Consider the following 12,058-nt stretch of genomic DNA (forward strand, 5'->3'; position numbering starts at 1 on the left):
CCTGCTCAGAGATGGCAGTCAAAACCTCAGAGGAGAGGACATGATCTAGGTTGTAGATGTTGAGAAAAGGTTAAATATAAAATCCTAGAGACTCTCAATATTCAAAGCGTAGGAAGATGAGCACTGGCTCATGCTGAGAGAGAGCAAGTGGAGGAGGAGGAAAGGCAGGGGCCCCGAACTGCGAGAGCCCACGGGAGGAGACGGCGGCCGGTGACGGGGAACGCCGCCAAAAAGGGCCCTCAGCACGTGGGCACCGCAGCAAAGTGTCTCCCTAGAACTTGGACATGTGGAAAAGCCAGGCTGCCTCTGAGAAATAAACTGAAGAGTCAACATCATCTTAAAGCAAGAGAATGACTCCCAGCTCAGAATGATGTGATGGAGATCGATGGAATCAAGGCCAGACACTAGCAAGCTCTCAGAGGAAAACCTAGGCAGAGCACTCTCTGACATACATCACAGCGAGATCCTTTCTGACCCACCTCCTAGAGAAATGGAAATAGAAACAAAAATAAACAAATGGGACCTAAGGAAACTCCAAAGCTTTTGCACAGCAAGGGAAACCATAAACAAGACCAAAAGACAACCCTCAGAATGGGAGAAAATATCTGCAAATGAAGCAACTGACAGAGGATTAATCTCCAAAATTTACAAGCAGCTCATGCAGCTCAATATCAAAAAAAACAAACCAATCCAAAAGTGGGTGGAAGACCTAAATAGACATTTCTCCAAATAAGACATACAGATGGCCAACAAACATGAAAAGATGCTCAACATCACTAATTATTAGAGAAATGCAAATCAAAACTACAATGAGGTATCACCTCACACCGGTCAGAATGGCCATCATTAAAAAGTCTACAAATAACAAATGCTGGAGAGGGTGTGGAGAAAAGGGAACCCTTATGCACAGTTGGTGGGAGTGTAAATTGATACAGCCACTATGGAAAACAGTATGAATGTTACTTAAAAACCTAAAAATAGAGCTGCCATGTGACTCAGCAATCCCACATCTGGGCGCATACCCAGAGAAAAACAACTCAAAAAGATACATACACCCCAATGTTCATTGCAGCACTATTTACAATAGCCAGGACATGGAAGCAACCTAAATGCCCATCGACAGAGTAATGGATAAAGAAGATGTGGTACATATATACAATGGAACATTAGCCATAAAAAGGAATGAAATTGGGCCATTTGTAGAGACATGGATGGACCTAGACAGTGTCACACACAGAGTGAAGTAAGTCAGAAAGAGAAAAACAAATATCACATATTAACCCATATAAGTGGAAACTAGAAAAATGGTATAGATTATCCTATTTGCAAAGCAGAAATACAGACACACATGTAGAGAAGAAACGTATAGACACCAAGGGGGAAGGGGGGTGTGGGATGAACTGGGAGACTGGGATTGACATATATACACTATTGATGTTATGTGTAAAATAGATAACTAATGAGAACCTACCGTATAGCACAGGGTAACCTACTCAATGCACTGTGGTGACGTGAACGGGAAGGGAGTCCAAAAGGGAGGGGGCATATGTACATGTATACGGCTGATTCATTTTGCTGTACAGTAGAAATTAACACAACATTGTAAAGAACTATTCTCCAATAAAAATTAATTTTACAAAATATTGAAATCATAATCCAAGAAAAGGTCCACAAATAAAGTAACACTTGAATCTAATATTGAAAGGGCCCATCAAGTACCTGGAATAAATAAATGGTCAATTCTACCCAGAATGTAAAATCTATTAAAACATTATATCAATAAAAATGACAGAATGAAACAGATGAATTAAATACCCAGTCCAAAGCTAAAAAAGGACGCTAGAGAAAATGAAAAGAAATTATAAAATAAAGATAAAAGCAAAAAATAATAGAGTACAGAGAAATAGTGGAATTAATTAATTTTTTTTTTTTTTTGCAGTACGCAGGCCTCTCACTGCTGTGGCCTCTCCCGTTGCGGAGCACAGGCTCCAGACACGCAGGCTCAGCGGCCATGGCTCACGGGCCCAGCCACTCCACGGCATGTGGGATCTTCCCGGACCGGAGCACGAACCCGCGTCCCCTGCATCGGCAGGTGGACTCTCAACAACTGCGCTACCAGGGAAGCCCTGGAATTAATTTTAAAAAATCAAAATCTTGGTTTCCTGGGGAAAAAATATAACCTAAAGGCAACCAACTAGCCAATCTAATCAATAAAAGAGGAGGGCACAAATATGCAAAATAAGAATTGACAAGGAAAAAATTAGCATTGAAACAGAGGAAATTTTTTTAAAAAGAGACAATTCTGCATGCCTTTACACAAATAAATTTCAAAATCTAGATGAAATGGATAATTTTCCAAAAAATACACCACAGCAAAATTGACACAAAAAATTTCCAAAGAATAAAATAGACAAAGTTATGAAGATCAGATGGTTTCAACAGACAATTTTACCAAAACTTCAAAGACCAGACAGTCCCAATGCTTCACAAATTTGGTCAAGAGTTTAGAAAATCAAGGAATATTTCTAATTCTTTTTATGAAGCAAGTATAACTTGGTAGCTAAACCTGATAAACATAAAATATATCAGAAAAGTACAGACTAATATCACTTATGATTAACAATGCAAAAATCCTAAATAAAATATTAGCAAACGTCACACCCTCTTTGAACCATTACTGTAAAACTTCTCACTACCCTCTCCAAGTTGGGACACACAGTTTTAAGGGCATTCACCTGCTGCGGCCCCCTTTGCCTGGCAAAGCAATAAAGCTATTCTTTTCTACTTCACCCCGCAAAAAATATTAGCAAACAGAGGAAGGTGGTATTATTGGAATGGCTGAATGAGGAGCTCAGAAAAGCCATTCTCCAAAAAACAATGATACAAGTGTACAAAACTATTTTTAAAACGTCAAGCACAACTAATTGGGGACTCTGAAAATTTACCAAAAGCATACAACAAAATTGTTGTATATTATATTGGGAAGGATTTATTGGAGAAAAAAAAACAACTAGTGGACATCTGGTAAGAACACTGAGAATCTGTGGCATTTTAGCTTGGGGTGCTCCCATACCCCTCACCAGCTCACTCAGAAGGAGTTCTACCAGGGCAAGGCAAGTCGTGAAGACCAGAAGCTTCTTTGCCAAAGGGATCTAATTTGATTTGGATCAAAGCATATAAAAAACTCCATTCCTCTAGGTACTATCAAAAGCACACCAACAATTCATTTCATTGGGGTTCCAGGAGAAAAGAGAGAGAAAAGCATTGAAAATGTATTTGCAGAACATATGGCTGAAAACTTCCCAAACCTAAAGAAGGAAACAGATATCCAGGTACAGGAGGCACAGAGGGTTCCAAACAAAATGAACCCAAACAGACTCACACCAAGACATATCATAATTAAAATGGCAAAAGATAAAGAGAGAATTCTAAAAGCAGCAAGAGAAAAATAGTCATTTACAAGGAAATCCCCATAAGGCTATCAGCTGATTTCTCTGCAGAAACTTTGCAGGCCAGAAGAGAGTGGAGTGATTGATTCAAAGTCCTAAAAGGGAAAAACCTGCAACCTAGGATAATCTACCCAGCAAGATCATCATTTAGAATCGAAGGAGAGATAAAGAGCTTCTCAGACAAGCAAAAACTAAAAGAGTTCATCAATACTAAACCTACCCTAAAAGAAATGTTAAAAGGTCTTCTCTAAGCAGAAAAGAAGGAAAAATCTATAGGAAAAAGGAAATCCCACTAGGAGAGGCAAATATATAGTAATGACTGAGGATCAACCACTTAAATAAGCCAGTACAAATATTACAATACAAAAAATTATAAAATCAACTATAACTACAATAAAGAGTTAAGGTATAGACATGAAGATGTAAAATATGACATCAAAAACGCAAAATGTAGATCTTCTAGAATTTGTTTGAACTTGAATGACTATCAGTTTAAAACAAGTAGATAGGGCTTCCCCGGTGGCGCAGTGGTTGAGAGTCTGCCTGCCGATGCAGGGGACATGGGTTCGTGCCCCGGTCCGGGAAGATACCACATGCCACAGAGCGGCTGGGCCCGTGAGCCATGGCCGCTGAGCCTGCACATCCGGAGCCTGTGCTCCGCAACGGGAGAGGCCACAACAGTGAGGGGCCCGCGTACCGCAAAAAAAAAAAAAAAAAAAAAAAAAACAAGTAGATACAGTTATAGGTCAACATATATGAACCCAATGATAACCACAAATGAAAAACCTACAATAGATACACAAAGACTAAAAAGAAAGGAACACAAACATAACACTAAAGAAAATCACCAAACCACAAGGGAAGACACAAAAAGAAGAAGAAATGAACAGAGAAGACCTACAAAAACAACCAGAAAACAAGCAATAAAATGGAAATAAATACATATCTATCAATAATTATTTTAAAAGTCAATGGGCTAAATGCTCCAATCAAAAGACATAGGCGGGCTGATTAGATTAAAAACAAGATTCTTCAATATGCTACCTACAAGAGACTCACTTCAGGGCTAAAGACACACAAAGACTGAATGTGAAGGGATGGAAAAAAATATTTCATGCCAACAGAAATAACAAAAAAAGTGTGAGTAGCAATACTTCTATCAGACAAAACAGACTTTGAAACAAAAGCTATAACAAAAGACAAAGAAGGACACTATAGAATGATAAAGGGATCGATAAAAAAAGAGGATATTGCACTCATTAACAAATATGCACCCAATACAGGAGCCCCTAAATATATAAAGCAAATACTAACAGACATAAAGGAAGAAATTGACAGTAACACAATAATAGTAGGGGATTTTTACATCCCACTGACATCAATGGACAGATCATCCAGACAGAAACTCAGTAAGGCAACAGTGGTCTTAAATGACACAACAGACTGGTTGGACTTAATAGATATCTACAGGACATTCCATCCCAAAACAGCAGAATACACATTTTTTTTCAAGTGCACATGGAATGTTCTCCAGGATAAATCACATGCTAGGCCACAGAACAAGTCTCAACAAATTTAAGAGGATAGAAATGATATCAAGTATTTTTCCAACAACAGTATGAAACTAGAAATCAATTATAGAAAGAAAAATAGGAAAAGCACAAATGTGTGGAGACTAACCAGTATGCTAATAAGGATCAATGGGTCAATGAGGAAGTCAAAGAGGAAATCAGAAAATAACTCGAGACAAGTTAAAATGGAAACACAATACTCCAAAATCTATGGAATGCAGCAAAAGCAGTTCTAAGAGGGAAGTTTACAGCAATACAGGCCTTCCTCAAGAAACAAGAAAAATCTCAAATAAACAACCTAACCTACCACCTAAAAGAATTAGAAAAAGAAGAACAAACAAAGGCCAAAGTCAGCAGAAGAAAGGAAATAATAAAGATCAGAGAGGAAATAAATAAAATAGAGATAAAAAAACAATAGAAAAGATCAATGAAACCAAAAGCTGCTTTTTTGAAAAGATAAACAAAATTCATAAACCTTTAGCCAGGCTCACCAAGAAGTAAAGAGAGAGGGCCCAAATTAACAAAATAAATGAAACAAGAGAAATAACAACTGATACCACAGAGATTAAAAAAATCATAAAAGAATAGTACAAATAGTTACATGCCAAAGAATTGGAAAACCTAGAAGAAATGGACAAATTTCTAGAAATATACAACCTGCCAAGACTGAAACAAGAAGAAACACACAATTTGAACAGACCAATCACTAGTAGTGAAAATGAATTTGTATTTAAAAAAAAAAAACTCCCAGAAAATAAAACCCCAAGGCCAAATGGCTTCACAGGGGAATTCTAACAAACATATAAAGAAGAACTAATACTTATCCTTCTCAAACTATTCCAGATAATTGAAGAGGACGGAACACTCCCAAATTCATTCTACAAGGCCACCATTACCTTGATACCAAAACCAAACAAAGACACTACAGAAAAAGAAAATTACAGGTCAATATCTTTGATGAATATAGATGCAAAAATCCTTAATAAATATTAGCAAACTAAATCCAACAATATATAAAAAGGATCATATAGCATCAAAGAATCAAGTTGGATTTATTCCAGAAACACAAGGATGGTTCAATATTCGCAAATCAATCAATGTGATACACCACATTAACAAAAGGAAGGATAAAAATCACATGATCATCTCAATAGATGCAGAAAAATCATTTGATAAAATTCAACATCCATTCATGATAAAAACTCTCTTCAAGGTGGGTATGGAGGGAACGTATCTCAACACAATAAAGGGAATTTATGACAAACCCACAGCTAACAGTATACTTAACAGTGAAAAGCTGAAAACCTTTCCTCTAAATTCAGGAACAAGACAAGGATGCCCACTCTTGCCACTTCTATTTAACATAGTATTGGAAGTCCCAGCCACAGCAGTCAGACAAGAAATAGAAATAAAAAGCAACCAAATTGGAAAGGAAGAAGTAAAACAGTCAGTATTTGCTGATGACATGATACTTTATATAGAAAACCCTAAAGTCTCCACAAAATCTATTAGAACTGATAAATGAATTCAGCAAAGTTGCAGCATACAAGATTAATATACAGAAATCTGTCATATTTCTATACACTAATAATGAACTATCAGAAAGAGAAAGCAAGAAAATGGTCCTGTTTAAAATCGCATCAAAAAGAATAAACTTAACCAAGGAGGTGAAAGACCTATACTCTGAAAGCTATGCAACACTGATGAGGGAAACTGAAGGTGATACAAACTAATGAAAAGACATCTTGCGCTCTTGGATTGGACAAATTACTATTGTTAAAGTGTCCATACGACCCAAAGCAATCTACAGATTCAATGCAATCCCTAGCAAAATACCCATATTTTTCACAGAACTGGAACAAATAATCCCAAAATTCATATGGATCTTGACCCTGAATGAAACTATGAAAGACCCTGAAATGCCAAAGCGCTCGGAGGGAAAAGAACAAAGCAGGAGGCATAACCCTCCCAGACTTAACACAATACTATAAAGCTACAGTAATCAAAACAGCATGATACTGCCACAAAAACAGACACATAGATCAATGCAACAGAATAGAGAGCCCAGAAATAAACCCACACACCTATGGTCAATGAATCTACAACAAAGGAGGCAAGAATATACAGTGGAGAAAAGACAGTCTCTTCAATAAGTGGTGCTGGGAAAGCTGGACAGCTACATGGAAAACAGTGAGATTAGAACATTTCCTCACACCATATACAAAAATAAACTCAAAACGGATTAAAGACCTAACTGCAAGACCTGAAACCATAAAACTCCTAGAAGAGAACATAGAACACTCTTTGCCATAAATCATAGCAATATTTTTTGGATCTAACTTCTAAGGAAAAGAAATAAAGGCAAAATAAACAAACAGGACCTAATTAAACTTAAAAAGCTTTTGCACAGCAAAGGAAACCACCAACAAAACAAAAAGCAACCTGCAGAATGAGAGAAAATATTTGCACATGATATGACCAACAAGGGTTTAATATTCAAAATATATAAACAGCTCATAAAACTCAATGTCAAAAAAACAAACAACCGGATTTAAGAATGGGCAAAAGAAGGGAATAGACATTTTTCCAAAGAAAACATACAGATAGCCAACAGGCACGTGAAAAGATGCTCCAAATTTCTAATTATTAGAAAACCACAATGAGGTATCACGTCATACCTGTCAGAATGGCTATCATCAAAAGGCAACAAGGGCTTCCCTGGTGGCGCAGTGGTTGAGAGTTCGCCTGCCGATGCAGGGGACACGGGTTCGTGCCCCGGTGTGGGAAGATCCCACATGCCGCGGAGCGGCTGGGCCCGTGAGCCATGGCCGCTGAGCCTGCGTGTCCGGAGCCTGTGCTCCGCAACGGAGGAGGCCACAACAGTGAGAGGCCCGCGTACCGCAAAAAAAAGAAAAGGCAACAAATAACAAAGGCTGGTGAGGATGCGGATAGAAGGGAACCCTTGTACACTGTTGGTGGAAATGTAAATTGGTGTAGTCACTATGGAAAATAGCATGAAGGTTCCTCAGAAAACTAAAACTAGAGCTACCATATGATCCAGCAATCCCACTGCTGGGCAAATATCAGGAAAAAATGAAAACTCTAATTCGAAAAGACACATACACCCCAATGTTCACAGCAGCAGTATTTAAAATAGCCAAGACATGGAAGCAACCTAAGTGTCCATCAACAGAGGAATGGATAAAGAAGATGTGGTACATATATACAATGGAATATTACTCAGCCATAAAAATGAATGAAATTCTACCATTTGCAGTAATGTGGATGGCTCTTATGCTTAGTGAAATAAGTAAGTCAGACAGAGAAAGACAAATACTGTATGATATCATTTGTATGTGGAATCTAAAAAATAAAACAAATAAATGTATTATAGCAAAACGGAAGCAGACTCAAAACAAATAAATGTATTATAGCCAAACGGAAGCAGACTCATAGATATAGAGAACAAACTAGTGTTTACCAGTGGGGAGAGGGAAAGGGGGAGGGGCAAGATAAGGTAGGGGATTAAGAGGTACAAACTACTATGTATAAAATAGATAAGCAACAAGGATATATTGTGCAGCGCAGGGAAGTATAGCCATTACTTTGGAATAACTTTTTTTTTTTTGGCCATGCTACACAGATTGCAGGATCTCAGTTCCCCAACCGGGGACTGAACCCGGGCCCCGGCAGTGAGAGCACTGAATCCTAACCACTGGGCTGCCAGGGAATTCCCTGTAATAACTTTTAATGGAGTATAATCTGTAAAAATACTGAATCACTATGCTATACACCTGAAACTAATATAATATTGTAAACCAACTATACTGCAAAAAATAATTGGCCAGTGAAGTTCTTCACGTTAACAGGATAAAGGGAAAAAAAAATCACATGATCATAAAATGTTTCAATAAATTCAATACCCTTTCATGATTTTTAAAAATAACATTTGGCAAAGTAGGAATATCAGAGAATGTCCTTAATCTAATGAATGGTGTCTACAAAAGTCTGCTGCAAACCACATTAGAATGGTGAAACACTGGAAGCTTTCCATGTGAGATTGGGAATAAGGCAAGGATACCTGTAATTAATACTACTATTCAAAGATGTCCTGGCCTTCCTAGCCCAAGCACTGACATAAGAAAAAGAAAATGAAAGATATGTTATAAAAGAAAACACAAAGTTATTAGTATTTGCATGTGATATGTTTGTATACAAAGAAAATGCAAATAAATATATAGTTTAGAAAAGGTAGATACAAAATCAAAATATAAAGCTAATTTATTTGCATGCAACAGCAAAGAAATTATTTAAAGTAAAATACCATTCGCAATCACGTAAAAATAACAAATGCATGGGAATACATTAATGAGATGTGCAAGACTTCACTAAAAACCATATAAATCACAGACAGAAATAAAATAAGAAGGGGAATTCCCTGGTGGTTCAGTGGTTAGGACTCTGCGCTTTCACTCCTAGTTGAGAGTATGGCATTGGGGGAGGGGGAATTGGATGAAGGTCTGAAGGTGGTCAAAAAGTACAAACCTCCAGTTCTAAGAAAAATAAGTACTAGGGATGGAATGCAGGACAAGATAAATATAAATAACAGTGCTGTGTGTCATATATGAAAGCTGTTAACGAGAGTAACTCCTGGGCTTCCCTGGTGGCGCAGTGGTTGAGAGGCCACCTGCCGATGCAGGGGACACGGGTTCGTGCCCCGGTCCGGGAAGATCCCATGTGCCGCGGAGCGGGCTGGGCCCGTGAGCCACAACTACTGAGCCTGCACGTCCGGAGCCTGTGCTCCGCAACGGGGGAGGCCACAACAGTGAGGGGCCCGCGTACCACAGAAAGAGTAACTCCTAAGAGTTCTCATCAGAAGGAAATTTTTTTTCTATTTGTTTAATGTTGTATCTACATGAGATGACAGATGCTCACAAAACTTACTGTGGTCATCATTTCATGATGTATGTAAGTCAGATCATTCTGTATTCCTTAAACTCATACAGTGCTGTACATCAATTACAGCTCAATAAAACCGGAAGAAAAATAAAAGAAGGATAAGGGATGTAGGCATGATAGATCCCAGTGCGCCTTGCACGCTATGCTAAGAACTTTAGATTTTATCCCAAGTGCAAAGAGAAGTCGTTAGATTGTTTTTCGTTTTTTTTTTTTTGCGGTACACAGGCCTCTCACCGTTGTGGCCTCTCCCGTTGCGGAGCACAGGCTCCGGACACGCAGGCTCAGCGGCCATGGCCCACGGGCCCAGCCACTCCGCGGCACGCGGGATCCTCCCAGACCGGGGCACGAACCCGTGTCCCCTGCATCGGCAGGCGGACTCTCAACCACTGCGCCACCAGGGAAGCCCTAGATTGGTTTTTAGCAAGGAACTGACTATCTGATTTACATTTTTTAAGATACCACTTGACTGCGTGTGGAAAACAGATTAGAGGCAGGCAAGAATGGTGGTGGTGTGATCTCAGGATAACGAGTTGTATTACAGTAAATATATTCAGATTTCATTTATGCTTTAAAAAGAAGAGATAGTATGTATTTCTGTATTGTTTAATCGTTTCCAGAAATTCTTCCTGTTCGACACTGTTTGGGCAGAACCAACAAGGCGGCTGAATCCCAAAATCGTCATGAAATCAAGAAATTAAACCATGACGACTTGGAGAGCAAGCAGCTGAATGCAACAGAATGTGTTGCACTTGGAAAAAAGTGACGACTGACAACACGACCCCCAGCTTGTGTCATTTCACTGAGACTCATCACCTGAATAAGAGGTGAGATCCATCAACGAACTGGGTGACCACGACGCCAGCTTGTGTCTCTCTGACAAGCACACCTTGGAACACGGTGACGAGCCAGCCTCGGCGGGTGACTTCCCTGGTCGCCCAGGCGGGGCATGAATGTCGTGGTTACCTTTACCTTTTCTATAAGTTGTACCAAAACACCCACTTAAGTTCTTTCATTTCTACTATTCCTTCCAATAAAATAATTTAGTAGCCCCTCCCCCCCCAAAAAAGAGACTGGCAGTGGTGCAGGCTGGGGCAGGGGCCCGATGGGAGACAGCAGAGCTGAGATGCGGACTCCCCGCCACGGGCACTTCACCGATGGCAGAGGGGGGCTGGAGGGCCTCGGGGACAATCACGGCTGCCAGGTCACTGGAGCCCCACGAGGATGATAGCGAACCTGACCCCACTCTGCCGCCACGTACAGACATCGGTTCCTGGGGGAGCTCCATATGGAGGGCACAGCAGTCCATGGGACACGTCCCCTCTGCCTTACCAGAGCCATTTGGCTTCCATCCAGCACTGTTGTTTTGGTCTTTGTTTCATGGTCAAAACCTCCATTTCAATGAGTTTTAGCCTTTGTTTACCTTCGTGTGAAAGAATCCAACGTTTGGATGGAGATAGAGAAGAGGAGAGGGGAGAGAGGGAGAGAGAGGGAGAGAGAGGGAGGGAGAGAGAGAGAGTGCGCATGCAAGGCAACCCTGTGAGAAGCAACAGAGTTCCAGAAAAAGGCCAAACAGGGACCAAGCTGATAGGGCTAGGTTAGCATCACCTTGATGGTGATAGCTTGGCAAAAGGCCACATCACTTCAGCCAGGTAGAATTTGGAAAGAACATGTCAGGTGGGATGATGGATGAGGCTGATTGGATCGTTGAAACATAGAGACAAGAGGTATGGCCTCCCACCTCAGTGCTCAGTCTGCATGTGAAAGGAAACGGATGGAACTGGGCCCAGCTTTGGCAAAAGACACCGCCTTCTGTACCAAGTGGGTCCCGGAGTGGCTCCGAACAAACACCAGGAGCGTGGTCCCGTGTGGGCGAGGGCGTGACTAGGGGGCCAGGGATCTGACTTCTTTCAGCACCTACAGGGACCCACGCATGCCTCTCCCGGTGGGGCGGGTGGGGAGCCTGGGAGTGAGGGCTGCTGCTCGGGGTGTGCGCTTCCACCCAGGGCCTGACCCTGCCGGGACACTGGACTGGCCTGAGCAAAGGACGCTGGACAACGTCCTCATGTGGACACAAGGAGG

The 12,058-nt window shown here is 40.4% G+C and overlaps 1 protein-coding gene across 2 annotated transcripts in view; it reads right to left on the reverse strand.

The window, feature by feature from the left end:
* Positions 1 to 12,058, reverse strand: part of GAB3 (GRB2 associated binding protein 3) — a gene marked incomplete at both ends in the record, with an annotated part of 60,168 nt that overhangs the window by 15,482 nt on the left and 32,628 nt on the right. The window lies entirely within an intron of this gene.

Source organism: Grampus griseus (genome assembly GCF_964374135.1).
Source record: "Grampus griseus genome assembly, chromosome: X".
NCBI lineage: Eukaryota > Metazoa > Chordata > Mammalia > Artiodactyla > Delphinidae > Grampus > Grampus griseus.